The 27,699-nt window shown below is 41.0% G+C and overlaps 1 long non-coding RNA gene across 1 annotated transcript in view; it reads right to left on the bottom strand.

The window, feature by feature from the left end:
• Positions 1-27,699, bottom strand: part of LOC140908984 (uncharacterized) — a 132,163-nt gene that overhangs the window by 76,403 nt on the left and 28,061 nt on the right. Inside the window, exon 2 of the long non-coding RNA XR_012158039.1 lies at positions 15,561-15,667. This is a non-coding gene — a long non-coding RNA (uncharacterized lncRNA). The remainder of the gene's footprint in view (positions 1-15,560; positions 15,668-27,699) is intronic.

Here is a 27,699-nt window from a genome sequence, read left to right on the forward strand (position 1 = left end):
TACATGGAAGTATGTATGCATTAGTCATTGTCACATGCTGTCAGTTGTAGTAAAGCTGATTATATGTGCTTCCGTTTCATGTCAAATATTCAGTATTAATTTCAGTATTACTGGCAAAGAGTCCTGTGGCACCTTATAGACTAACAGATGTATTGGAGCATAAGCTTTCATGGGTAAAAACCCACTTCATCGGATGCATGTATTCACCCATGAAAGCTTATGCTCCGATATATCTGACCACTAGGCAACTGACCAAATAGACCACCCTGCTATATCTACATATATTTGTGTTGCTTATTTAAAAGTTCACATCAAATATTTGTTAGAGAGGCATAGTTAATAATAAAACATAGAACTTCATGCGTTGTATCCTCCTTCAGATTTGATAACACTTAAGATAAATGAGCTGTGCTGTCTGTTGGCCAACTAGCCATTGAAATTGGCTATATATGGTTAACTACGGCATTCTCTAGCTCTCAGTTCTTTGACCAGTTTCTTTTTGCTATGACATGGTATAATAAGGGGGACAGTAAAGTCTACTACAATCTAATGTAGCAGGGGACTGGGAGTCAAGAGACCTGGGATGTATTTATACCTCTGTCTCAGAGGAAAATGAGAACTGTAAGACTTCCTACCTAAATGGAGTGTGGATAGCATTTAACATTTGTATAGTGCTTACAGACAAGGCCAGCCTTAGGGAAAATGGATCCTGGGCGAAGTTGTATTTTGGTGCCCCGATCCCCTTGGATTCCTCCCTTACCCCTGCAGGCTCCCTGGGCTCCCCCCGCCATCACCCCCAAGCCCCACTGCCTCCCCCCGCCCCCCGTGCTTAATTTGTATGGAAAGAGATGCCAGAGCTCAGCCTCAGTACACATTAAGCACTGACTGAGTGGCTGGATAGAGGCAGCTGCTGGCTGGGCACCCAGCTCTGAAGGCTACACTACCGCCAGCAGCAGGGCAGAAGTAAGGGTGGCCTGGCATATGGTGTATTGCCACCCTTACTTCTGTGCTGCAGCTCGTGGTGCTTGGCCCTCAGCCTAAGACTCAAAGCAGGCTCCATGCTGTTGCCTGGGAGCTGAACCTGAATGCTTGCTCAGACAGCACCAGCCAACAGCAGCTCATAGAGGCTCTCTGTCCCCCACCCCAGCTCAGTGGAGACCAGGTACATGGGTGGGGGGATGGGTATAGCCCAACAACAGCCTCCCACCCCACTCTGCACAGTAGAGAGGAGGCTCCTGGTCCCAAGCAGCTTGGCCAGGGGCATCTCCAAGGCGGGGATGGAAGGCAGGAGGAACGGCGGCTGCAGATAGCGGCCAAGCAAAGCAACGGCAGGAGGAGGGGCACCCCTACTCCAGAGGTGCCCCTAAGTTAGGTCTGACTTAGAGATCCTCAGAAAATACACCAATTAATACTAGTAATAATATTTGTTTGCTGTGCAAGTTCATTCACAGCTCAGAGGCTGGCCTACTAACTAGTGTTGGCATGCACTGTGCTCATGCCCCTTTGTAAGATGCCTGGAATGTCTCTGGACCATATTATACTCTTATTTACCCTATGGTATGAATCTAGATTAACTCCAGAATTTGACCCTCTCACACTTTTAACTGTACTAGAAACTCACTTTAGCCAAATTAGGATCTGATCCAAATCCCATTAATGTCAAAGGACTCAGACCCTTAATACAGCATGGTCCATAATTATATTGTTATAGTCCTTAGGGCAAGAGTTTCTGGTTCAGATGAGAAAGAAAATCACCAGTGGCCTGTACAAACTTGGGTGGTGAAGCCTCAGTGGTAAGTGGAGGAGTTTTTGTTCTTCTGTAAGCTGCACTTCTTTGTGCACTTTGTGCACTTCTTACTGGAAGTCTGTGTTTATGAACACAGACACCATCTGTTTAGAGTTTATAAATTAAACACCTGTTTAATCTTAAAAAAAATCTTTTATTTATAATCCATATTTGTTCCAAGAACCCTGTCAGGTCCAAAGTAAAAGGCATGGAGGCTGTTGTTTGACTCTCTGCAAGAAGTGCAAAATGCTGCATAATTAAATAAAATGACTGCAAAATCAGAATTAGATTCAAGTTAATGATATCTGGGGGAATGTCATTAGGCACCTGCAAACAAAAACCTTGTGCTCCTGGATATATATATATATATATATATATATATATATATATATATTAATTCTTGTATAATTTTGCTGCATTCCATATTTAGCAAGATTGAGAAATAATTGAAGTGACTATACTTATAAAATTACTATGATAGAAATGAATAGATGCATGATTTGCTGTGGGAAGTGGTACATGTCAAATTGGCATATTAGCTTTTTCATTAACAGGAATGAACTGCTAGACATTGTCTATTGAAGCCAAACCTCTCCGTTGTTTAGGTTGCAAGTAGCTTTCATTATAAGGCTCTGTTTTGGCTCCCCTATAACTTCCGCTTGGAAAAATAATTTGTCATGAGACATGCCAGATGTATTCTGAAAGCAAAAAAGAATAGAATGAAGAAAAGTGGTCAAACAGTTTTTAAGTTGCAGGTCATTACAAACTTACCCTGATTTGAAATGTAGACTATCATTCATTATTTGTCTCCCTCTACCTTAAAAATGCCTTTGCACTCCCACTTCAAACTTTTTATATAGGAAATATATGTGCCAGCAACATCTGAAAGAAAATAGATTTTAATTAACAAAGCTATTGAAGATTTGTGTTGTGAATTATTTGGGGCCCCATACAGAGTTAACTAATGTCAATAGAAATGGTATGCAATTAATCCAGTGGCAGCAGGATTGGTCACTATGGAACAGATTTTCAAAAGAGTTTCTCTCTTGCTTAGGCACCTCAAAAAGAGGCCATATTTTCAAGAGATCTCAGTGCTCTGAGTTGTGAGCTCTTCTGAAAAATCGGGTCATACATGTGTGAGTATGTTGCTTACTATTGGCAGAATGCAAACTAAGAAAAAGCATCCTTCTACAGTAAACACCTAACACAACTATTCCTTTAATTCAAGTGGTAAGCTTGTGATTTGAAATCAATAGGAATTAGGCTCTTCAAATACCTTTAAGGACCTGTGTCCCTGTTTGTAGCCCAGCTCTGCAAGATGTTTTAGTCATAGTTAAGGCTGATTTTTTATCCTTGCTTATTTCTTCCAGGCAGTGAATGAAAACTGAACCCAGGTCTTCCACATCCCAACTGAGGGCCCTAACCACTGGGCTAAGAATTATAAGATTACACCTGATCTAGCTGTTTTGTGTGGACTGAAGCAGGTGCCTAATTAATTCTCACAAGAACTGACTAGGGGCATAAGCTATGTGACTTCAAGAGAAGAATTCCTGGCTGTGGATCTCATCCACAGATAGGCACCTACCTGTAGCCTTGACTTAGGCACTAACTCTGTGAGAGGGGAGGGGCTTAGAACACATCCTCTGGTCAGCATCTCCCACTGGCTAATTTAGATGGCTCCCCACCTAACATTTGAAGGAGCTTGTCTTCCCCCCCTGCATTGTATAGGGAGGCTAGGAGCCTAACTCAGGCTTTGTGGATCCTACTGTTCCAGTGATATTTTTTTTAGGTGCTTAAAAGTTAGGCATTGTGACATTGAGCATTGTAACACTTAAGTCCCTTTATGGATCCGGGTGCTAGAGACTTAAAAAGGTCTGCCTATCCAACTGGAGAATTCCGGTTGGGTACATTTCTATTAAAAGTGAGTTCCTGTAAAATAGACCCTCCCTTTCTACATAAGAGGTGGAATTTTCAGTTTCCAAGGCAGTAGACTATTGCAGACTTTCAATATTTGGGGCCTGATTCTCAGCTGTCATCTACAGTTCTCATTACAATAATATTTGAACACTTCACACCTTTTAAGGTTTTTATTGTTGTCATCCCTCTGAGGTAGGAAAGTTCTATGACCCACATTTTACACACACGGAACTAAGACACAAATAGTTGAAGAGCCAGATTTTTTACAGGTATTTAGGTAACTAAGGATGTAGATAGGCTACTAGTGGATTTTCAAAAACTCCTTTTAGAGCAACAAATAAGTTATAGTGCAAAAGCTTTCAAGCCTCTTTTTCACAATGCAGCTAGTTATAGGAACTCTGGTACATTCCTACAGTAGAAGAAAGCTTTGTTGCATTAGCAATTCAATTTTTTTTGGTATTGCACGTCTCTTGTGCACAGGTGTTGTTTAGGGCTGCGGTATTTTAGGAAAAACATTTTGGGCAGCTACACTGATAGAAAATACATGATTCACCAGCATTCTGTCTTCTATTGTATTTTGCTATTTGATGCATTGGAGGATAATTGCTTATCAGTTAGTGCACTTCACAGCTTGACAAAAAGTGTGTTTAAGGCTCCACACTCCAGTTACATTAGCTTATTTTTACTTTATTCCAGGCAATGTGACCAAAAATGTCAGCATCTCAGCTGCATCAGGCCTTTAGTAAGATGGGCTGTAAGTACATGGTGGTGTGCTGGGAGCCTGATCCTATTCCCTCTGAAGTCAGATGGAGCTTTGCCATTGACAGCTATACCAGCAGGATCTTATTCTAGTGCTAATTTGTAATTAATATATATGTACACACAAATACACACACACTTGGGAAGCATTATTTCCATGGCCACCATCTACAGTTCCTTATTGTGTTTATTTACTGGGTATGTTTTTTATAACTCCTTTATTTTTGTAATATAGGGTCAAATTATTTTCCTTTTTCCTGCTTGGGGTTTCAAAGGGGCTAGATACTGGGTGTATCTGACAGACTGAGAAGTTCCCTGACAACGGAGGAGCTCTGCCCTGACAAGGGAGTCTAAAGCCAGAATAGCCAGCTCCTATACTATCCTAGCACATGGCTATACCGGGGGGCAAGATGGTGCGTGACCAAAGCCCCAGTGCAGTCCACCAATTCTCAGCTAGCAGATGGTCCCTTGGGAGCCATCCCTAACAGGTGTACAGCACCATTCTCTAGACCAGTGTTTCCCAACTGGTGTGTCATAGCGCACTGGTGTGCCATCAGGCATAAATAGGGGTGCTGCAGAATTCTGGAAAAAACGCATTTATTTTAATTAGTCTAAAGAACCAAATTGCATTTTGTGCTGTTGCTTCTTGGGTGTATGTGAGACAGATGTTACATCACAGTGCATTCAAATGACCTTGCCATTCATGTGGTATCACATGGTAGCTGTGTTTTCTGATCAATCATCAAGTTACAGGGGTGAATTTTGAATTGAAGACTCAAAAATGGACAAATATGTCCAGAAAAGAGATTCTGGTGCCTCCACACCTACTGTCAGTAATGAAGCTGAACATGAGTCAAAATGGTGAGTTACTTGTCATTTGGATTTTTGTTTTCAGGTGCACTATCTTGCCCTCTTTCATAACATCTCACATATGAGTAGAAATTCTCAAACTGTGCAATGGTTCCAAATAAGTTAAAACAATTCCTTAAAAGCAAACACCTGTCCCTTGCCAATAAGGACAAATATTTTTTCAAGCGTTTGAAGGATTAGAATGAAAAACAAGCACAAATGATGAAAAGACTGCAGTGGGTTCTAATAAAGCACTGGAAGCAAGCTATGTGGTTTCCAAGCTTGTAGCAAAGGCAAAAAACACTCATACAATCACAGAAACATTAATTTTAACAGCATGCAAAGAAGTGGTGAGAGTAATGTTAGGTGCGAATGCAGTTAGTCAATGAAATCACAAAAGTTCCCCATGTCATCTGTGCGGCAACCACAATAAGTTGCCGCACAGATGACATGTCAACAGACACTGAGACTGTGCTCTGTGGAGAAAAAAAGGCAAATCAAGCAGAAAATTTGCATTGCAGCTTGATGAATCAGACATCAGTGGTCATGCCCAACTCTTGGCTAATGTCAGCTACGTTGGCGGAGATAGTATAAAAGAAAATTTTTATTTTGCAAACAATGGCCAGGCCACATGACTGGAGAGGAAATCTTCAGGATGACAACAATCTACCATGAGGAGGGATAACTGCACTGGAAAAATAGTCTTAGTATTTGCACAGACAGGGCTACCTCCATGATTGGCAAAGTGAAGGGGTTTATAAGCAAGGTCAAAGAACAAAGCCCAGATGTGCTGGTGATGCACTGTTTCCTGCACCATGTAGCTCTTGTGGCCAAAACACTACCAGAAGAACTTTCTTTAGTGTTCAGTGGAACAGTAAAGATATTGAACTTAATAAAATCACAATTCTTAAAATGTCACCTTTTCCTTGCTGTTGTGTGAGGAAATGGGAGCAGAACAGCAGAGTGTACTTTTGCACACAGCAATACACTGGCTTTTCAATGGAAAATTCTCTCGTGTTTGTATGAGTTGAGAGAGGAGTTAAAAATGTTCTGAACTTTGGAGGAATACATTTACATGGACTTAATTGCTGACATGGCCTGGTGTGCAAAACTTGCCTACCTGTCTGATATATTCCACCACCTCAATGAACTGAGCAGGAAAATGTAATGTAGAAACAAGAATCTTCTCCCCTGCATGGATAAACTGCCTGGGTTCAATCTAAGTTAGCCTTCTGGTGTGAAAAGGTAGCAAGAGGCACAATAGAAATGTTTCCCCAGGACAAACGTGATAGATCCTATGGGCAGTATTTTGGTCAATGTCATTTCTGAGCATTTGAAGTCTGGAATAAAAATTCAGCTCATATTTTCCTTCATATAGAAGATTTCAACTGGGTCCTACATCCTTGGAGTTCCTCTGTAATGGAAAATGCTAAGAATCTTACAAAAATGGCTCAAGAGCAACTTGCCAAATTAAGGATGGTCTGCACTTTTAAAATTAAGTTTGGCAACATGCCTTTAGGCTCATTCTTGTTGACAGTGGCAGACGAATACCCAGTCATCTCAGATGGTGCTATCTCCATTTTGTTGCCATTTTCAACAATGTACCCGTGCGAGTTAAGTTTTTTAAGCCTGATATACATCAAAGCCAGAGAGCACGTCTGAGTTCAGTAGAGCAAGAGCTCTGAGTTGCACTGTCAACATTTCCTGCCATGATTAAGCAACTGTGCACATCAAGGCAAGCTCAAATATCTCATTAAAAGTAAGTTTTATTTTAATAATTGTAGTGCCAGGGTAGGGGGTGCTCCACACAAATCTTTTATTGAACTAAGTGTGTCTTAGACTGCTTGGCAAACACTGCTCTGGACTTATATCCTATGTTCCTAAAAGCTCTTGCTTCAGAGTTTCAGCTAGCTATTTGCAGGGGTCTATCCTACCACACCTAACCTCAAATGTATTCAGGGTTTTTTGTTTTTATCTCTGTGCTCCGAAGTATCAGGGATGGCCATGGCTGGAGATGGCACACTGAACAGGCAGGGCAAGGGCTCTGAAGTGGCACCAATAATTCTCTCTCAGGTGGTTGGTTCAGATGCCCAGGGCCTAACTGATTTTCATATGTGGCGACTGGGAAGGAATTTTCTCCCAGGTCAGATTGGCAGTAACCTCGAGGGTTTTTCGCCTTCTTCTGCAGCGTGTGGGTGCGGATCACTTACCAGGATTATCTGCATATATCTCATTTAATTATTTACCTGCCTTTGTGGGGGGCCTGAGACATGAGTGCACCTTGCTCCCGCCTCTTGTCTGCCTGCAGAACATAATAGTCTAGTCTCCTGTGGGCTGTGATACTTCGGTCAAATTTCAGTTGTTGGGTTTTGTGTAAGGGCTGGAAGTCTACAAGACAGAAAAGCAGGGAATTGTATGAGTATGTCTTCGCCGCAGAGTTAATCCGAGTGATTGGCACCCATGTCAGAGCACCCAAGTTAGCATAGCTTGGGTGTGAGCAGTCACACTGCAAAGCCCTATATGAGTTATTGTGTCCTCACTGGTGCTGTACTCCCCTGAGATGTCACTAGAACTTCTGGGAGCATGTCCCATTATTCTTTGAACTGCAGTAAGCTGAGCTGTTTTACGATTCTTTCCCAGTGAATTGTAGGACTACTTGTCTGTCCTTCCGGGCACACAGGGGCAAAGTGGGTAGTCACTGAAGGATTACCAGCACTCAAGTGATTTAGTCTTTGTCCTCACTGCAAAGTGGATGGCTGAGTGAAAGTGGAACCTGAGTTCTAACCCACACCCCCAGCCATTCCAGATAGCTTGTATTAAAACTCAGGGGAGAGGCATTTTGTGTGGATGGGAAGTGGGTTACAGTAAAAGCCCAGGCTAACTCTGTAATGATGACATACCCTATATGACTCCCTTGCAGCAACCCCAATTCCCTAGTACACTAAGCACTATTCAGCACTGGAGAAAAGGTGGCCTGTTCAGGACTGGGGAACTTTCTTCTTACTGTCTTTATCCATTCATTCCCATAAAACGTTTTGGGTAAATTGGTGTATGGGAGCATATTTTCTTTTTCTGTTTTGTGTACGTGGCTCCACCATATTCAACTGGCTATAGAGATATGGGAAAAGCAAGTAGGAAGTTTGATATCATAGAAGACCAGTCAGCCTTGACAAGAAATGCCACCAAGGGAGCAATATCACATGCTAATGGGGGCACCAATAAAACCATGAGAGCTGAAGGTGGAGGTGCTCCACTAGGTTCAAAGTTCTTCATCAACACAAATTATAAGATTGAACAAAAAACTGCAACTGATCAAACTAATTCTCTTATCAGGTACAAAATACCCAAAGAATCAAATAAAATTAATCTGATGTATTTCTATTGCTTTTGCCTCTGCAGTTCAACTATTCCTTGGCCTCAGTTTTGCTCTGCCTTCACAGAAGCCTCCTAACACTCATGGACATATGTTTCCAATTGGAAAGTGCTCAAAGACAGACCACCTGCCTACAATGGGTACTTTTTCTCAGTCCCCCCAGGGATCTTACAGACAGGTTTTAGTATACAGCGAAAAAACAAACAAAACAAGAAGCCTGAAAGGACAGCTTTACTGAAATGAAAGGCAATAGTGTTATCTGAAAGGTTTTTTAGCATAGCTAGGGGAGAAGATTACACTATATTATTCTGCCAATGGTATCATGAATAAATAACTTCATGTGAGAAAGTCATAATAAAAAACTTGTCCTTTGCTTTGGCTTTTTAATTTACTTGGCCAGTCTTATAATTTTTTAAAAGGAAAAAAAAAGTCTAAATATTTTTAAATAGGGAACTAAAAGTTCCTCGATGTTTACTGATTTTTAAACAAGAGTTTTTAACTACCATTAGGCCAGTGACTAAGAGATGAGTTACAAATCAGTGCTGTTGTTTAGAAAGGCCTTTAAATACAGAGACTGTGATGTGATTCCTTTAGACATGGAAGGTCTGAGGCTTAAGTACCTACCATTAACATCAGGTCAGCCAGATGCTAAAAGAACTCTGATTCAGGGTGCAGGGAAAACTCTTCCAAGCTCAAAGCCATAGGGGCGTGGGAGTACCCCACAATCCCTTGCATTACAGGGTTAATCCAAAATTCATTGGAATTAATGTGAGTATTTCTGTCTAGGGCTTTGAATCAGGCCCTAGTTGTCTAGCAACTGTCATTATTTTACGGTCATTCTCTCCAAGAAGTATGTGGATATGGCATGGAGACCCTGGGCAGATCCTTAGTGTAAATTGGTGTAGGTCCATTGACTTCAAATTACTTAGAGCTAGTTTAAGGAGAGGACCCTTGAGTTTCAGAAAAAAATATTCTACTAAAAAAAAAGACTATCATTTGGAGAATGAAATCTCAGCAATCAGTCATGGTGAAAAGAGATAGGAGGCTCTGAGTGACTAGACCAATGCCTATCAGCACCAAATACATGACAATACATGGGAAACTACCTCCTTATCTTAATGTAATTTGGACTGAGTGGGCGGGTTCTCTTATTCCAACAACAACAAAATAAATCAGAGATGAAGATTCTTTCCAATTAAAAGTGCATCCAAGCAAAATGTCATCCAGAAAGACATGGAAGGCTCTGCAGCCTAACTCTGCACAAGGCAGCTGCAGACAACACTCGCTAGTGGAACCAGGCAACGTGCCATATGAAAGGCCAGGAAGAGACCTAGCAGCAAGCCCACGTGCTGCCGCTGCCAAAGTTCATCCCAGAGGTTGATGGTTTAGCATCCCCCAGCTGCCACGCATATCCTGCGTGTGATCAGAGGTGAACATGGGTCATGTGGTGCAGCCAAATGAGTGTAGGAGGAGGCTGATATAGTGTACACCACGGTCAATACCGCCAGAAATAGGAGAGGACAGTTCCAAATGAATGTCACACATGCACACGAGCCAACTTGCTTTCTAATCCCTCTGCTATGTAGCAAAGGCAAACTCTGCAGTTCTGAAAGCACATTCTGTATTTTTATGTGTGGAGCTTCACTGTTGTTGCAATTATGTTAGCATGCAAATGTTTGTTACCCAGAGGAGGTCTCTCAGCAACTCAACGCCTAGAAACTCAAAATAAAGAAACAGAACTAAAAGAATTCTTATCATTGTAGCACGTGAAAAGAACAAAACCCTAGTCTCATGTTGCCCTACCAAGAAGGAATGGGCTGGATCTTTAAAGAGGATTTCGCTGCTCCATGCTACTAACTGATTTTGCATTTTATATATTATTGCATCCCTTCTCCTTTCCCGCAGTATATAATCACTCAACGTTTTGCAAACTTCCTCCTTCTTGCTAATAAGCAAGCTGGGTGAGATGAATGCATGACTGCTGTCAATTAGAGAATAGAGTGGATACTCCAAAAATAGCAGAGAGCTTTCCCTAGAGACTACCTTTGTGATAATTCCAACTGCCATGGGAAGTTGGAATATATACAGGTTGTTGCAAAACCCAAGTCATGCGCATGACCTAACTACATAATGCTAATAGCAGCCAATGTCATTGCTATATTGGATATATGTATTCTGCCTCCAAACACTAGGCAGAAGGAAAGTGTTCTCCCTCGCACACGCATGGAGTCTGTCAATTATTCTTATGTTTTCTGATGTGCAGTAACAGTGTTTCTGCCTGAAACACAGTGACCCCCACACACGTTGTATTTTTCCTCCTTTCTCAGTGTGTATTGTCCCTCCGTCAGCTTCATGTCCCCCCACCAACTCTGACCTTCAAAGGCCTCTTGTCTGGTGACATCTCCTCGCCCTCTCTGCCCAGGGTCCACACCTTATTCTCCCCAGCCGCTCACCACGCTCTGATGTAGAGTTACTCGTGGCACAGGCCGCCCCAGAGAACAAACTAACCATGAGTCCTACTCTGGCAAGGTCTATGGAGAATGATTGGGGGCATAGCTAGAAAAGGAGCCATTACTGGTTTAGGAAACCATGCAACTGACCACAGTCACTATAAAATGTATCTGCGACTAGGACCTTTGGCTCCTGGGAGGCTGGAGCCAGGGTTGCTGGTAAAACTGCCTGGGCTTTAAGGGCTGCATTCTGCATCTGCAAGGTGAATACCTGTGGCTGTAGGTTCTTTGTGGCCCACACCAGCTCCACCAGGGAAAAATTGTATAGGGGCTGCTAAAACTATAGCCAGCTGGACTGTGGGTGGTCAGGCCTAGTGGTTGGAACAAGAGTTCAGCCTACTGGTTACAGCTGGGTCCACCAGGGCACAGTCCAGGAATGAGCTGAGGATCAGTACTGGAGGGACAGAAACCGAACGCCAGAGCTGGAGGTAACCCACAGTCAGTCCTAAGTCAAAGATGGAGCCAAGGGCGAAAGCCAGAAGCCAGGGGAGAACAGGGCCAAGAGCCAGAGCAGGCAGTAGATGGAGCAGGAGCAGGTCTGGAAACAAGGCTTGAGCAGAATGGGAATAGGATACGTGCAGGGACTGAAAGCACGTCAGGAGCAATATACCAATATTCAAGTCGTGACACATATTGCACCAAATCTGTGATTTCAATTAAGTAATTATTTAGCTTATGCGCTAACGCTTCCAGTTCTTCCTGCTTATTCCCCATACTCCTTGCATCTGTGTATAGACATCTAAGATGTTGAACAGATCCCCCATTGATTTTCCTCTTGTTACTCCTATGACTCTACTGTAATTTTTCATGTCCTCCCCTGCCTCCTCCACCCCCCAATATCTAACCCTCTGTTAAGGTCATTTTTTAATGCTTAACTCTCGGGTTTTGTCACATGCCCTCTTTGAACCTAGATTAAAGCCCCCCTCACTAGGTTGCCTTGGTGTGTCAAGCTACTACATGTCAGCCATACATAAACACATAGGAACCAGGCATTCTGAGGTGTGATAAGATATGATGAAAATGGGAAAGAGACGCCATGTGTTTCAAATAAGAATTGCCTGCAGAAGGCCATTGCTGGAAAAAGTTTGAGGATTCAATGACTCCCAACACATGAGAATTAGTACCAGAATGGTATATTATGTAGGATGGGATATTAATCAACCCAGTGGGAAGCAGTTCCCAAAATACCTGTCCAGCGCCCTTGCACAGAGGGAATTGCCTTATTTTATTTTAGGATATCATATTGTGCCCATCGTCATAACATCTGCCTTCCAGGCAGAAACAATAGTGAAGTCCCTAATTGATTTCTTGAAGTCTCTGGCACTTTTCCCTTATAAGAGTAAAAAACTGAGGTAGAGATTTTGGTTTTGATTTATTTTTTATTTAGATTTTATTAATTTCCACCTTTTTGTTGTTGTTGGTTGGTTGGTTAGTTGGGGTTTATAGAGTGAGTATCTGTCAGCACTTCCCAGCTAAGGCTGGATATACACTTGCTTTGTGAAAATATTAAATTTAAACTCTCCAATCAGCAGTCTAATTTTTCTAGCAATTATTCCTTAGGAAGGCCTGCGGCACAGAAAGGAAAAGGTTTAACATTTTGTAAAATCCCCTAATCCTGTTAGTGCTTGTTACTTCTCCCTGAACTGCCACCATGCCCTGAGAAATTCAAAGGACCATTGGCTTATTCAAGGTGACCTGGTCATGAGTTATGCTCATTCAATCAGCGAGCAGGACAGAAACAATAGGGATTCATAGTAATCACATCTTGCTCATAGTCATTTCAGAAGATTCAAAATAAAGGCTAAATTCATTGAATAAATTATTAGTTTACTAATTACAACAACTACCAATAGAAAAATTATGGGCCAGTGGAAGTTGGTCAAATATTTCACAACTTCTTCTGTTTCCCTGAGGCACAACATAAAAAGGAATTTAAAAAAATCAAACCATCTATTTTGTTTACTAATGTTTGTGACATATGGTCCAATACAGAATATGCAGTATATTTAATTGTACTAATTCCACAAATAGTCTACTCTAGCCCTTTAACTGTGTATCCACTCATTAAGAGAGAATGTTTCCAGGTATCCTAAGCATGTAGCAGAACTTTAATTCAATAAGTATATCTGTGCAGTATATACAATATAGATAGTATATATAAGGCCAAATTGTGATGCCCCAAAGTCAATGTAGGGGACACAGATATTTCACTTTTGATGGGATTTTAAGATGGCAATGTCAAAAAATAGGCCATGTAGCCATCTGAAACTGGACAAATAATTTCTAACGAGTAGAAATTTAGTAGCCACATTATTCTGCAAGTCTCCAGGCCCTGACAGCATTCCTCCTGAAGTGTACAAATGTTGAGGTACTCAGCTGGTCAGGAAACTCACAATCCTTTTCAAGGCTATACGGTAACCATGACCCAGGAGTAAAAGGATGCTTTCATAATCCATCTATACAAAAGGAAAGGAAGCATATCTAACTGTGACAATCATTGTGGAATCTTACTGCTGTGTACAGTGGGGAAGATCCTTGAATGGGTTGTCGTCAACAGACTTTTCTCTCACTTAGGGTATGACCACACAGCAAAAAAACAAAATAAAACAATACCTACAGCTGGCCCATGCCTGCCGACTTGGGCTTGTGGGGCTCGGGCTGCTGGGCTTGGAGTCTGAGCTCTGCGACCCTCCACCCTTCAAGGTCCTAGAGCCCAGGCTCCAGCCTAAAAGTCTACACAGCAGTGAAACAGCTTCACAGGCAGAGTCCCAAGAGCCCGAGTCAGCTAGCAGGTCAGACACCAGTGTCGACTTGCTATGTAGACATGCTGTTAGTGGACTCATATTCGGAATCAATGTGGCTTTCGTGCTGGTCATTGCACTATGGATATGATTTTTGAAGCCCGAGAAATACAAGAGAAGGCTCGAGAACAGAACAAGGACCAGTGCAAGGTGTTTGTTGACCTGTCTAAGGCCTTCAACACAGTGAATTGCAAGGGCCTATGGAAACTCCTTCATAAAGTTGGTTGTCCAGAAAAGATGATTGCTATCATCCGTTCATTTTGCACTGGCGTGATGACCATGATTATGGAGTGTGGTGACTCATCAGAAGCATTCCCTGTCACCAACAGCACCAAACAAGGATGTGTAATGGCTTCAGTCCCCTTTGCCATTGTCTTTTCAGCTTTTCTTGTTTGCATACCAGGACTTTGACAGCTGCATACACATCTGGTTTAATTAGGATGGGGGCTATTCAATCTACTGTGACTCAAGGCCCACACCAAGGTAATTGAACAGCTGTTAAGAGAGCTTTTGTTTGTTGCTGACTGTGCCCTCATTCAAAACATGCTAGAGAACATTCAGCTTACTGAATGGACTGCTTTGCCCATGCCTCAAAATGCTGTGGTTTTATAATCAGCCCAAAAAAGATGGAGGTCATGCAGCATCCAGCACCAGATCACCAGCATCATCATAAGCATTGTGTTCCCATCATCACAACTGACAACATGCCCCTCAACTCAGTCAGGAAATTCTGCTCCCTGGGTAGCATACTTTCCAGCAATGTCATATTGGATGAGGAGATCATTCAGTATTGGGCAGGCTCACCCACAGGCTCTGGAGGGAGCATGGAATCTGCTTCTGAACCAAGATACAAATCTACCATGCTGTTGTACTCATTTGCAAATCTGGGATTGGACTCGCTTTCCATGTGAGAAGCCATAAAAACAAATAAATCCAGAACTCAAGTCAATAATAGCTGAACACTCAGCCATTGAAGCAACGGGAGAACCCATCAGTTCTGTAGTTTGTTCAGGAGCAGTTTGCTGCTATTATTCAAAAATTGCGCTTTTTTGATTGGACACACATGATCACATAGCATGTGCAAACCTGTGCATCTCATATACACTTTCCACAAGTATTCCACAAAATTCACTGTTTCAGTAAACATTCCTGAAAGCAGCTCTAATTTACATCTTGAGCTGGGTGCAATTTTTCAGTGAGAACTTTTCAGAAAAAAAATTCAGATTCTTTTGATACTAAAATTTTCCTCAAATTTATCTTGGTTGCATGAAAAGCAAACAAAAATTCTGGAAAAACCCCTCATCATTTCATTGACACTTTGAAATTAAACATTTTGATTTTTCAGTTCAAAATAACTTTTTGTTTAGAAATTTCCTTCAGTTTTATATAAAAAAAAAATCGAAGTATTAAAAAATACCTGGAATCAAAACAAAACATTTCATTCTATCCAAACTGATGTTTTTCAACTTGTTAATTTACCAAACATTTGGAAAAACATTGTTTTTTGTTTGATCCAAAACAATGTTTTCCCCTAATTTTTCATTTATTTACAGAATACTACTTACTGTCACAGTTGGATTGTAGGTGGCCAAACCTAGTGGTAGGAGCCAGTGTCCACAGTCATGAGTTGTCTGGGTTGGAATACAGCAAGGTCAGAAGCAGGAGACCAGAACTATGAGTCAGAAACCAGAGTCAGGCCAAGTCAGGATACCAGGGTCAGAGGTAGGAGACAAACAGGAGAACAGAACTATGAGTCAGGAACCAGAGTCAGGCCAGGTCAAGTTACTAGGGGTCTGAGTAAGGTGATTAAACTAGAGGTTGGGAAACACAAGTCTGCTGCCAGGAGCCAAGCTGGGTTGCACTGATAGGCTATCAAGCTGGGGAAGCAGGAGTGGGTAGCAAGAAGCACAGTGCACACAGTCCAGAACAGCGTAGAGCCCAATTATTCAGACAGCTTCCTGTTCCTGCTGCTGTTTTAAGTAGAGCCAGTGGGCCAGTCAGCCTCTCTGGAACTCTGCCATTTGGAGCATCACACTGAGGCTGGGCTTTATGGGTCTCAAGTAACCTATTGCTAGCAGGCAGCCAGGTGGAGGGTTGGCATGTGGCTGATCCTGTACCAATGGCAGGCCTGGGTTCAAGACCCCTGGGTCATGTCACTTACAACTAGCCAAAGTGGCTATATGGTGCAAAATTTCGGTAGTGGTGTTGTGTGGGGGTGCCTCAACTTTCCTCTAACCACACACCCTTTCCTCTGCTGCTTTAGCAGCAGGAAGAGCCTGGTGTAAGAGCCCCTACATCAGCTCCAGCCCTGTAGAATATTTTATTTTCAGCAGGGTGATCCTCCCTCAGGCAGTTAATCAGGATGTGAAGTCAGATTATGTTGACAGTGTGGTGCAAAGCAGATGCAGCATGCTAGATCTAGCCTATTATCTTTCCAAAATCGGTTACATGGTCAAACAATCATTCTTTTTGCTCTTAAATCTTTACTGAAATATCAAGAGAGTATTATTAATTGTGAATGTTGAAGAGGCCTGTTTTTCTATTCAATTGTGTACCAATCTGTAGCTAAAAAAGGAGATGAACAATATTTTTTGTGTTTTATATCAGCATTACCCGTTGAGATTTTCTACTTATTTATTTTATATATTTTTCTGGGGCTAAACATTTGGACTAAAACTGAAGAGGAGAATCTTGGAATGATTTTATAAATTAATAAATGTACTCCACCCTTGTTACAACACTATTCTTGTTTGGCCAAACATTTTCCCTCTAACAAATGGTCTGGTAATAGAAGCTAATTAGGAAAAGGCATAAAAAAATCTGCATCAGCCTCTTTGTTTAAAGAAAGAGAGACTGGGAAGGAGAAAGAATGAGTGAGAGAAAGATGAACAGAGAGGAAGGAATGAAAAATAAAGACACAGAGGGTAACATTCACCCGTGTGCATAAAGTCAATATATCACCTCAGTCAGATTCGTATCTTCAAAAGAGAGTTTACTTTGGGATTTAAATGGTGCATAGGCCTTGTAGTGGCTTCCCTGTATAGGGTAAACTTCACCCAGAGTAAATAAATAAGTAGATTTCGGTGGAAGAAAGGAAGGGCTTGTATAGCAGATAAAAAATTGTGACTTCCTGTAGCCCTAACAACAAAAGAGGCCATATGCAGAAACATTTTAAAAAGAAAAGTGACTAATTTATATTTTAACCAGCTGAAGCACATAAATAGAAGGAAGACATGAAGTGAAGGATGTGATAGTTTCAAAGACACGGCCTTTCCAAGGTTCAAGGCCTAGTTTTATAAGCTAGAATGTTTTGCTGACTACTATAGTTAAGCCATTTATCGTTGTTGGTCCTTTCTTAGAACTAAGCAGCTTGCTGTAGTGGCCCCTGGCATGACTCATCTTTCAACAATCATCACCATTCTATAATAGCCTTTGCTGACCAGCATGCAGAGATATTGGAGCATGAGTGATGTGCAAAAATTTCCCAGAGGACTTGAAAACGTGATATTTGCATGATACCGTTTCTGGACATTCTTTACAACTTTCAGTATCGTTTTTTTTCTCTTAAAATCACTTGTACTATTTATAAGCTGTATACTCATTTTTCTTTTATGCTTTAAATATCTTTTTAACCCCATTTTTTTAACAACACACACAAATAACCACCGAGAACCCACTGATTCAGAGCCCTAGTCCAACACTGAGAAAGGCTGCCTTGTTTAGCTAGTGTAACCACCACCAGTACAATATGATCCTACCACAGAACAATAGGAGAATAACATCTTCTAGAGCAACCCAACAGTAACAGAAGGTGCTTGCAGACCTGCATTCTAAAGCAGTATTATCTACTCAGCAGCACCACCCACAACAGATGTTTATAAGGAGGATCTACCTTATCAAACCAAGAAGAGATCTGGTCAAACAATAAAAGCCTATTTTCATGGGGGAAAATAAAAATCCTGAAATTTAGAAATTGTTTCAGTTCAGCATGTTCAAAACAGACCGATTTTTCATTTTTTCCAGGAAATTTTATTTGTTTCCAATATTGTTTATCACAAATATTACCTAAAATAGGACTGCAATATTTTGTTTACTGAAAACTACCAGCCTTTCATGATTTCATAATTCAAAAATAGCTCAGTTTTTCCAAAAAATTCTCCTCTGCTCTAACAATAAAGATGAAAACTTTCAAGCAAAAACTAGCTCTTTCCAGAAGGTTGGAAGAAGCAGGGAACATGGAAAGATGGTGGTCAAAATCAAATGTATAATGGAAACAAGGAAAACTCTCTTGGGGGGGAAGGAACATCAACTTGGGAAAACCTAGCAACAATAGAGCTATATGAGTAATAAGTAAATATTCCACCATGTAAATTTGGCAGCAGTCTGTTAACTTAGGGAGGAGGGATAGCTCAGTGGTTTGAACATTGGCCTGCTAAATCTAGGGCTGTGAGTTCAATCCTTGAGGGGGCCATTTAGGGATCTGGGACAAAAATTGGGGATTAGTCCAGCTTTGAGCAGGGGGTTGGACTAGATGACCTCCTGAGGACCCTTCCAATCCTGATATTCTATGAACTCAGTTTCCCACCCACCAGTGTGAAGTTCCAATAGGCAAGTGCCCCTTTACCATGTCACATCCCCATCTGCTAAACCCCACTCACAGTTGGTGCCAGGGGATAACATAATCCCAGAGTCCTAAAGTGCATTTGGGCTGATCTGTCTCCAGTCCCTTGGGAAGTGCTGTTTGATCCTGTCCTCAGGCTCCTCCACCTGACCCTGCGATAACAATTTCAGTTTTATTTAGGGGCTGGCTAGGAGGGACCTCACCATGGTTTACTCAGCTGTTCCACTGTCCTCAGCAGCTTCAGTGAAGAACCCTGTCTGTGTTACACCCCATGGAGGAACCAGCTGTGCATCATCTCCTGTTGCAAGTCCTCTGCAACAGCTCTTGCACTGAAGTATTTTCAACAGCACCTGGTCCTCAAGGGAAGGGAACCAGCAGCATAGAGGACTCCTGCATGTGGTTGGGTAATCACTCTAGGCCAAGGTGCTTGAAAGAGATCCTCTTTATTCAGTGACCAGTTCTAAATGTCCTTGCATACCAGAACATGGACTTCTGAAACACCTTTCCCCAGACTTCCTGTCTGGGAAGATAACCCGCCTAAAGGTACAGTTCCAAATACCACATCTTCTTTTCTCAGTCAAAACTTAATAATAGCAACACTTAACAAACAACATTTATACATCACACTATTCCAAATGCTTATAACTAAACACTTCAATTAGTATCTGAGTTGTTTGGACTTGCAGGTTCCCTTTGCAACATCAGTATTACTGTTGTATGCTGTGTTGTTGTAGCTGTGTCGACCCCAGTATATTAGTGACACAAGCTGGGTGAGGTAATATCTTTTATTGGGCCAACTTCTGTTGGTGAGAGGGACAAGCTTTCAAGGAAGAGCTCTGTGTAGCGTGAAAACTTGCCTTTCTTTCTTTCTTTCTTTCTTTCTTTCTTTCTTTCTTTCTTTCTTTCTTTCTTTCTTTCTTTCTTTCTTTCTTTCTTTCTTTCTTTCTTTCTTTCTTTCTCTTTGTATTTCTGCAAATCCCCAGTTCCTGTAGCTCAGCTTCTATCATTACTGGCATTCTAGTTCTCAATTTTCTGTTAAACAAATGTCTGCAGGTGACAAACAATGTTTCACTGGTGTCATCCTGTAGTTTAACAGTGTTAAATACGGATTAGAGTCAGATTCTGCATAGCTGCTTTATTATTTTAATACCATTTTCCATCAACCCATTGGACTGGGGACTAGTGGTTATATGCCTAAACCCAAACTTCACTGCAAACTGCTTCAGCTCATGCCCACTAAACTTCAGCCCATTTTCAGACATTTCTATGTCAGGTATACCATGTCTAGCAAAAATAGATTTGACCTCCAAAATCACTTGTTTGGCTCTAGCATCTTCTAATAAGGTTATCTCAGAGAAGTAAGTATAATAGTCTAGGACAAGTACATAGATTTTTCTAGTCAATGTAGACAACCTATGCCTAGTTTGCTCCACTGAGCCAATTTTTCAGTGCCAGAAACATGGGATCTGTGGCTTATCGTGGCCTGTAATACTGGCATATCTGACAAGCCTTGGCAGCTTCCTCAATGTCATTATTTGTTTGAGGTCAGTATAAAATATCTCTAGATCTCTGCTTTTATTTTTCAATCCCTAAATAATCTTCATGTATCCTTTGTAATATATTTTTCTGTAACTCCTTAGGGATTTAAACTAAATCCCATCTAGGGCTAAGAGCTCCCCTTTCAGTTGCTTATAGGAGCTGGGACTATGCTATCCCAGCCATTCTATGCTAATAGCATCGTTCACTTTCTGCAGGGCCTCAACCTGAGCAGGTGCTCTGTCAATTACAGTCCACGTTTCTTCTGGAACAAGGTGGTTTGTTTGTTTAATTAATTAGGTTGACATGTACAATGTCTAGTTCTGGACTTCACTGAATTGCACTTTTGTCAAATGCTCGAGAAAGGGTGTGCAACCACCAGATCTCTCCTAGGTTTATATTCTATCTGCAAGTTAGACATCTGTAGCTGAAAAAAAAATAATCTCTCTATTTGTGGGGCTGTTTGCCAGGCCCCTTTTGGCAATGGGAATAAGTAATTTATGATCAGTTTCAGCTAACACTGTCATCCCATAAATAAAGACCTGAAATGTTTTATGCCTTCAGATTAAGGCCAAAACCATTGTGTGATGTGTCCTGGATGGAAGCTGGAGGCATGTAGGTAAGTATAGCAGTCAGTACACTCAAGAGATCCACTTCCTGGACGCTACAGTGCAAATAAGTGATGGTCACATAAACACCACCCGATACCAGAAACCTACTGACCGCTACACTTACCTACATGCCTCCAGCTTCCATCCAGGACACATCATACGATCCATTGTCTACAGCCAAACTCTAAGATACAACCGCATTTGCTCCAGCCCCTCAGACAGAGACAAACACCTACAAGATCTCTATCAAGCATTCTTAAAACTACAGTACCCACCTGGGGAAGTGAGGAAATAGATTGACAGAGCAAGACGGGTACCCAGAAGTCACCTACTATAGGACAGGCCCAACAAAGAAAATAACAGAATGCCACTAGCCACCACCTTCAGCCCCAGCTAAAACTTCTCCAGTGCATCATCAACAATTTACAACTTATCCTGGAAATCGATCTCCCACAGTCACAGGCCTTGGGGAGCAGGCCAATCCTCGCTTACAGACAGCCCCCCAACCTGAAACAAATACTCACCAGCAATTACACACCACACCACAGAAACACTAACCCAGGAACCAATCCCTGTAACAAACCCCGTTGCCTTCTCTGTCCCCGAATCTGCTCTAGTGACACCATCATAGGACCCAACAACAACAGCCACATTATCAGGGGCTCATTCACCTGCACATCTACTAATGCGATATATGCCATCATGTGCCAGCAATGCCCCTCTTCCATGTATATTGGTCAAACCAGACAGTCTCTACATAAAAGGCTAAATGGACACATATCAGACATCAGGAATGGTAACATACAAAAGTCAGTAGGAGAACACTTCAATCTCCCTGGACATTCAATAACTGATTTAAAAGTAGCCATTCTTCAACAAAAAACTTCAAAAACAGACTTCAAAGAGAAACCACAGAGCTACAATTCATTTGCAAACTTAACACCATCAATTTGGGCTTGAATAGGGACTGGGAGTGGCTGGCTCACTACAAAAGCAATTTTTCCTCTTTTGATATTGACACCTCCTCATCAATTATTGGGAGTGGATCACATCCACCCTGACTGAATTGGCCTTCATCATTGGTTCTCCATTTGTAAGGTAACTCCTTCTCGTCATGTGCCAATGTATATTTATGCCTGTATCTGTAATTTTCACTCCATGCATCTGAAGAAGTGGGTTTTTTACCCACGAAAACTTATGCCCAAATAAATCTGTCTTTAAGGTGTCACCGGACTCCTTGTTGTTTTCACAATTCAAATGGCAGTCTGTGGGAACAAGGTCTCCTAAAAGGGGTGCTGAAGGTATACAAATATGTGCTTTAAGAAAAGGAGTACTTGTGGTACCTTAGAGACTAACAAATTGGTTAGTCTCTAAGGTGCCACAAGTACTCCTTTTCTTTTTGCGGATACAGACTAACACGGCTGCTATTCTGAAATATGTGCTTTGTTTTTGTAATGGCACTTGCCAGAACACTGCTGATGCATCAAGTGTAGAAAAATCAAGTGTAGAAAAATATTTGGCATCATCCATCTCCCCATAAATGTCTTCCTCTTTTTAGATAATGGGATTTTTTTTTACATATTTATTTAATTCTTCAGGTCTGTACATAAGTGAAGGGTTCAGTCTTTTTTTTTTTTTTTTGTATCATGACCAAGGCATGCACCCACTCTGCTAGTTCTTTTATTCACCCTTTAGTTTCCAGAGAAACAATCCTATCCAGCTCTTTTTTTAGTCTCTGCCTTAGGGTAAGGGAAACTGAGTTAGGGGCATGAATTATGGAGCAATTGAGCTCTTTCAGCTCTATTTTATACTCTGTTGAGAGTTTTTCTATTGCCTGGAAGATGTCCTCAATCTCTTCCTCAAATGTTTTGGTCCCTTATTCATCCTCTTAATAAGACCAAGGGTTTGGAATATTTTTAACCCAATAGTAAGTACTCTTTCCCCTGGTACTATTACAAATTGTATTTTTTCCAATTTTTTGTTTACCTACACATCTAGTTTGCATATGCCAATGTAAATAAGCTCACCACACTAAGCCCTTAGTTTCACCTGTTTATCTTCCACTACCCAGGGCTTTTCTTTTAGTACTGCCAATACTCTTTCTGGCATCATGTTGGCTTGTGAACCCATGTCCAAATTAAAATGAATAAATGTCTCATTTTCTTTCAGGGTAATAGTCCGTTCATCTTCTGCTGCAACACTTTCCACTGCTCCTTTGAGGAATTCAGCTGAGCTAGTGGTGTCATCATTGTCTTCCCGGTCCTCACTATGCACGCTCTGCTCGTGCTTGCAAACTCCAGCAGAGTGATGTAATCCATTGCATTTCTTGCATCTTTTCTCATATGCTAGGCATTGTCCTGGCTTGTGCTAGTTGTCATATCATATACAACTCTATCTGCTGTTTTTGCTGGACTCCAGCTTTGATCTGCACATGCCTTGCTGGCTCAGGTTTCTTTTCAATCATGTTCAGAGTGTCAGAGCACTTCCCACCATCCACAAGCTTCATTCTGGACAGAGTGACTTCCTTTGCTTGGCAAATTCTAATTGCATAGTCAGGGATTAATTCTGACTCTTCCAGTGGTCTCTCCCTGAGTTTTTTTTTGTTCTGGATTCAAATCACATCCTGGTTTCTTATTAGCGACTATAGTTTTATTTTATTTTCGTACCCTGAGGTTAAAAACATCTCTCTCATAAATTTAATGTTCAATTGGCATCCTCAATTTTTGGTAATATAGTTTCTTAGCCTTCTTTGCCTGAGTTAATTGAAAACTGTAAAGCACACTGAGTGAATCAGAACTTGCTATTATCAGAAATAAGGCTACCTTCTGATTGTCTTCCTTTCCAATGGCACTCATTATTCACCAACAGAAAGTGAAATGCTGTTTAAATGTCTTACAGTTGTCTTTCATATTTCCAGAGAGTTTCAGCTCTGGTGAAGCTTTTAGCTGCTCTATTCTTCCACTCAGGTTAGTTGCTTTAATTGCTATTTTTTCCTGGTGCCAGGTGGTGTTCAGTAACAATCTAGGCTCAAATAGTTCAAAAAATATTCTCTTTATTTAGCAGTTCCCCAACTGCCTCTACAGCATTTCTCCCCCCAGACATTCTTTCTGCTGAGGTAATCCACTTAAAAGTACACCTCCCAATACAACCTCTTGAACAGACTCCTTCCCAAAAAGTAGGGAATCCTTTTGTCTTCCCTTAATTCAAGTCCACTAGCCACCTAATTCTTAGTTTGTGTACAGTTGAGGTGGCTCCCAAAGTGTCACTGGAGGAATTCTTGGTAGAAGGTTTATGCAAATAAAGCTCAATTTTTAGCCATACTTTCCCTTGTTCATTATTAGATGGAAGTTGAGAGCTTCTTCCCTTCTGGAGCTTCTATCCATCTGAAGTTCAGGATAAATAGCTTATGCAGATGAAGCAGCTCTGTGGCCCTTCTTATCCCTGGTTCACCAAAAGATGGTAGGAGAGAGCTCCTTACCCTTTAGAGCTTCAGGCCACTGGGTTTTCACATGCATATGCTAGATTATATCCTAAAATCAGAAGCCACTACTACAGCTCCCCACTAAACCATGTTTTCTTCTGAGAGAGAAATTGTATTTATATAAAAAGGATAACATATGTAATTTCTTGTTTTAATAAGTCAGGTATCCCCTGAGAATTTGGCAAGGAACTGTTTATTCCATTTTTCTTGTTGTTTTCAGATCATCTTTATAATTTAACATGTCACAGGATGTGAATGAGGAACGATGGAGCAGAATCCTGAGCTGGTATAAATTGGTATAACTCCACTGACACCAAGGGAGCGATGCCAATTTACACCATCTGGCCCATTAATGTTCAGAAATTAATGTACATTTTATGGTTAAAGTATATCTAAAAACTTGCAGTGCTACTAAATGCTCATGAGCTATTCATGAAATTATTCCATTTCAGATAATTCTGAATTTAAAAAAATCCTTCTCTTCAGAATACTGATTAAGAGGCAAACTAGATACCATTAACTTGGGTTTGAATAGAGTCTGGGAGTGGCTGGGTCATTACCCATATTGAATCTATTTCCCTAAAGTTAAGTATCCTCACACCTTCTTGTCAACTGTCTAAATAGGCCATCTTGATTATCACGACAAAAGTTTTTTTCTCTTGCTGATAATAGCCCATCTTAACTAATTCGCCTCTCACAGTTTGTATGGCAACTTCCAACTTATCTGTATGTATATATATTTCTTATTATTATATGTTCCATTCAATGCATCCGATGAAGTGAGCTGTAGCTCACGAAAGCTTATGCTCTAATAAATTTGTTAGTCTCTAAGGTGCCACAAGTCCTCCTGTTCTTTTTGCGGATACAGACTAACACCGCTGCTACTCTGAAACCTGATCTCAAGTGATTCTTTAACATCAGAACTAGTAGTTAAAACCCACAGCTTTAGTACCTCAGAGAGTGAGTGAATGAGATTAATTTATTATAGATACTCTGAAGCACAAGCCAGACTTGTTCCAACCACATCTGTGCACCAAATGAAAATGTGATGCATTTCAACACCTTGATCATAAGAATGAATCTTAACATGAATTTGGATAAGATTTAACTGAAGATTTATTTCTAACTAGCTCATTCTCCGCTAACATGAAAGCATCCCATTAAGATGCATATTTCAAGTTTCAAGAGTCAAGAGTCCCCCATTCCATCCAACTCATGAGCATCTGGACTGTAATTTCTGAGTGCAACAGAATGTTGTCTGATGTTTTCAGAAGCTTAGTTTTAATTCTTCAGCTTAAAGAAAATCAAATGTATACAGTTAATATACATTTGTTTTTCATTAAGCTGAAGAAGAGTTAAAACTAAGCTATATATATAGTGGGCTCTTCTAATATTTTTCTAAACTTTTACAGTAAGAATAATAATGCTTACCTAGGGCCTTTCATCCAAGGACCCACAAACACTTCACAAACATTTAAGTAAGCCTCAAAACCCACCACCCCTTTGAGTTAACTACATATCAGCTGTAGCTCACGAACGCTTATGCTCAAATAAATTTGTTAGTCTCTAAGGTGCCACAAGTACTCCTTTTCTTTTTGCTGATACAGACTAACACGGCTGCTACTCTGACACCTATATATGATTATAACCATTGATGGGTCATTAGCACACACAAAGGCTAAGTGAGCTTCCTACACTTAGCAAATCAGTAGCAGGGTTGGGAATAGAGCCAGGAGTCTTGACTCACAAATCCTCTTTTCTAACTAATATGCTAACTCTCCCTTTATAATATTGTTTCCTGGGGTTGTGATAAGGAGAGCGTATAAGGCCTTAATTTCCTATTTATTGGGATAGGAAATTCTGAAGAATTCCCGCATGAATTAATCTATCATATGTGGGTGAGGCAGGGTTTTAGCAAACATTCCAAAATTTGCTAACTAAAACAGAGACTTGGGGCTAGTATAGCGTCTCTGCTATACCAATGGAAAAACATTGCAAACACACACTGTCAATACCCCTGACTTAGACTTAAATAAACAAATAGAAACCTCTTCCTGATCCCTCTTCCTGTCTGCTGTCCTCAAGAAGAGAAGAATAACCCCTAAGTCTACAGTAAGCTATAAATCAAGTTCACTGCTATAGGGATAGCATTCTCTAAAACCACAGAGTTTTCACTAGGTATCAATTACTTGTGGTGATCCTTATGAAGTTTGTGGGGATGGAGCATTTCCAATAAAGAATATTGCTTGGCCTTAAAGATAAAACTATCAGAAATGGGACTTTTGGATATGCTTCTAAAAAGAAGACGACAACAGACACCATTGATAAGGGGCGGCAAAATGTAGTGATCACCAATCAATAGGAGCAGAATTCTATGCTACTTCCTATGGCTTGCTACAATAAATAATCATTGTGGCTTGCAGTTTTATATGCTATAGGTCGGAAGGAAGCTGGAAATATTTTCCTTTCTTAATGAATCATAGAATAGAATAGCAGGGTTGGAAGGGACCTCAGGAGGTCATCTAGTCCAACCCCCTGCTCAAAACAGGACCAAGCCCCAACTAAATCATGCAGCTGCCCAGAAAAAATGCCAAAGATCTGTCAGGGCCCGTAGCTCTGTTAATGCATTTTCCAAGAGAAGCATCATATTTACAGAGTGTAATACAAAAGAGCTGGGTAGGACACATGTCTTTATAGGTTCCAGAAAATTTGGCTGCAATGGCACATTTATGCCATTACAATGGTCCTTGTGCCCAGCCCTATTAATGCTGCTTTGATTTGACATTTTATCCAAAACAAGCAATTAAAAGAAAAATACTTCTTAACTCTCAATACAGGAACAAGTAGATCCCCACAGGCTAATGTAAAAGGGCAACAAAAAATCCACACTGTTATTTATAGTGACTACAGCCAAAATGCTGCTGCCAGTTCTTCTGAGAATATTTAGTGTGATATATTTGCACACACGCACACACACACACACACAGCATCAGCCACACTGTGTGAGAGCCGTATGTTATCAGTTTTGTAAAAAGATGCATGTCTTCTGTTGAGACCATTTGAATTATACCTAGCAGTATCTTGCAATAAATTAGCAACATTTTGAAGACCATTTACACAATTTCCTCGTCCCTTGGAGGAAACTTATTGTGTAACGACTGAACAAAACATCAGAAATGGCAAGGATGATGGTGTCCTATGAAAAAAGAACAGGAGGACTTGTGGCACCTTAGAGACTAACACATTTATTTGAGCAGAAGTTTTCGTGAGCTACCACTCACTTCATCGGATGCATGCAGTAGAAAATACAGTGGGGAGATTTTATATACACAGAGACCATGAAACAATGGGTGTTACCATACACACTGTAAGGAGAGTGATCAGGTAAGGTGAGCTGTTACCAGCAGGAGAGGAAAAAAACCTTTTGTAGTGATAATCAAGGTGGGCCATTTCCA

Source organism: Lepidochelys kempii, chromosome 3 (assembly GCF_965140265.1).
Source record: "Lepidochelys kempii isolate rLepKem1 chromosome 3, rLepKem1.hap2, whole genome shotgun sequence".
Lineage (NCBI taxonomy): Eukaryota > Metazoa > Chordata > Testudines > Cheloniidae > Lepidochelys > Lepidochelys kempii.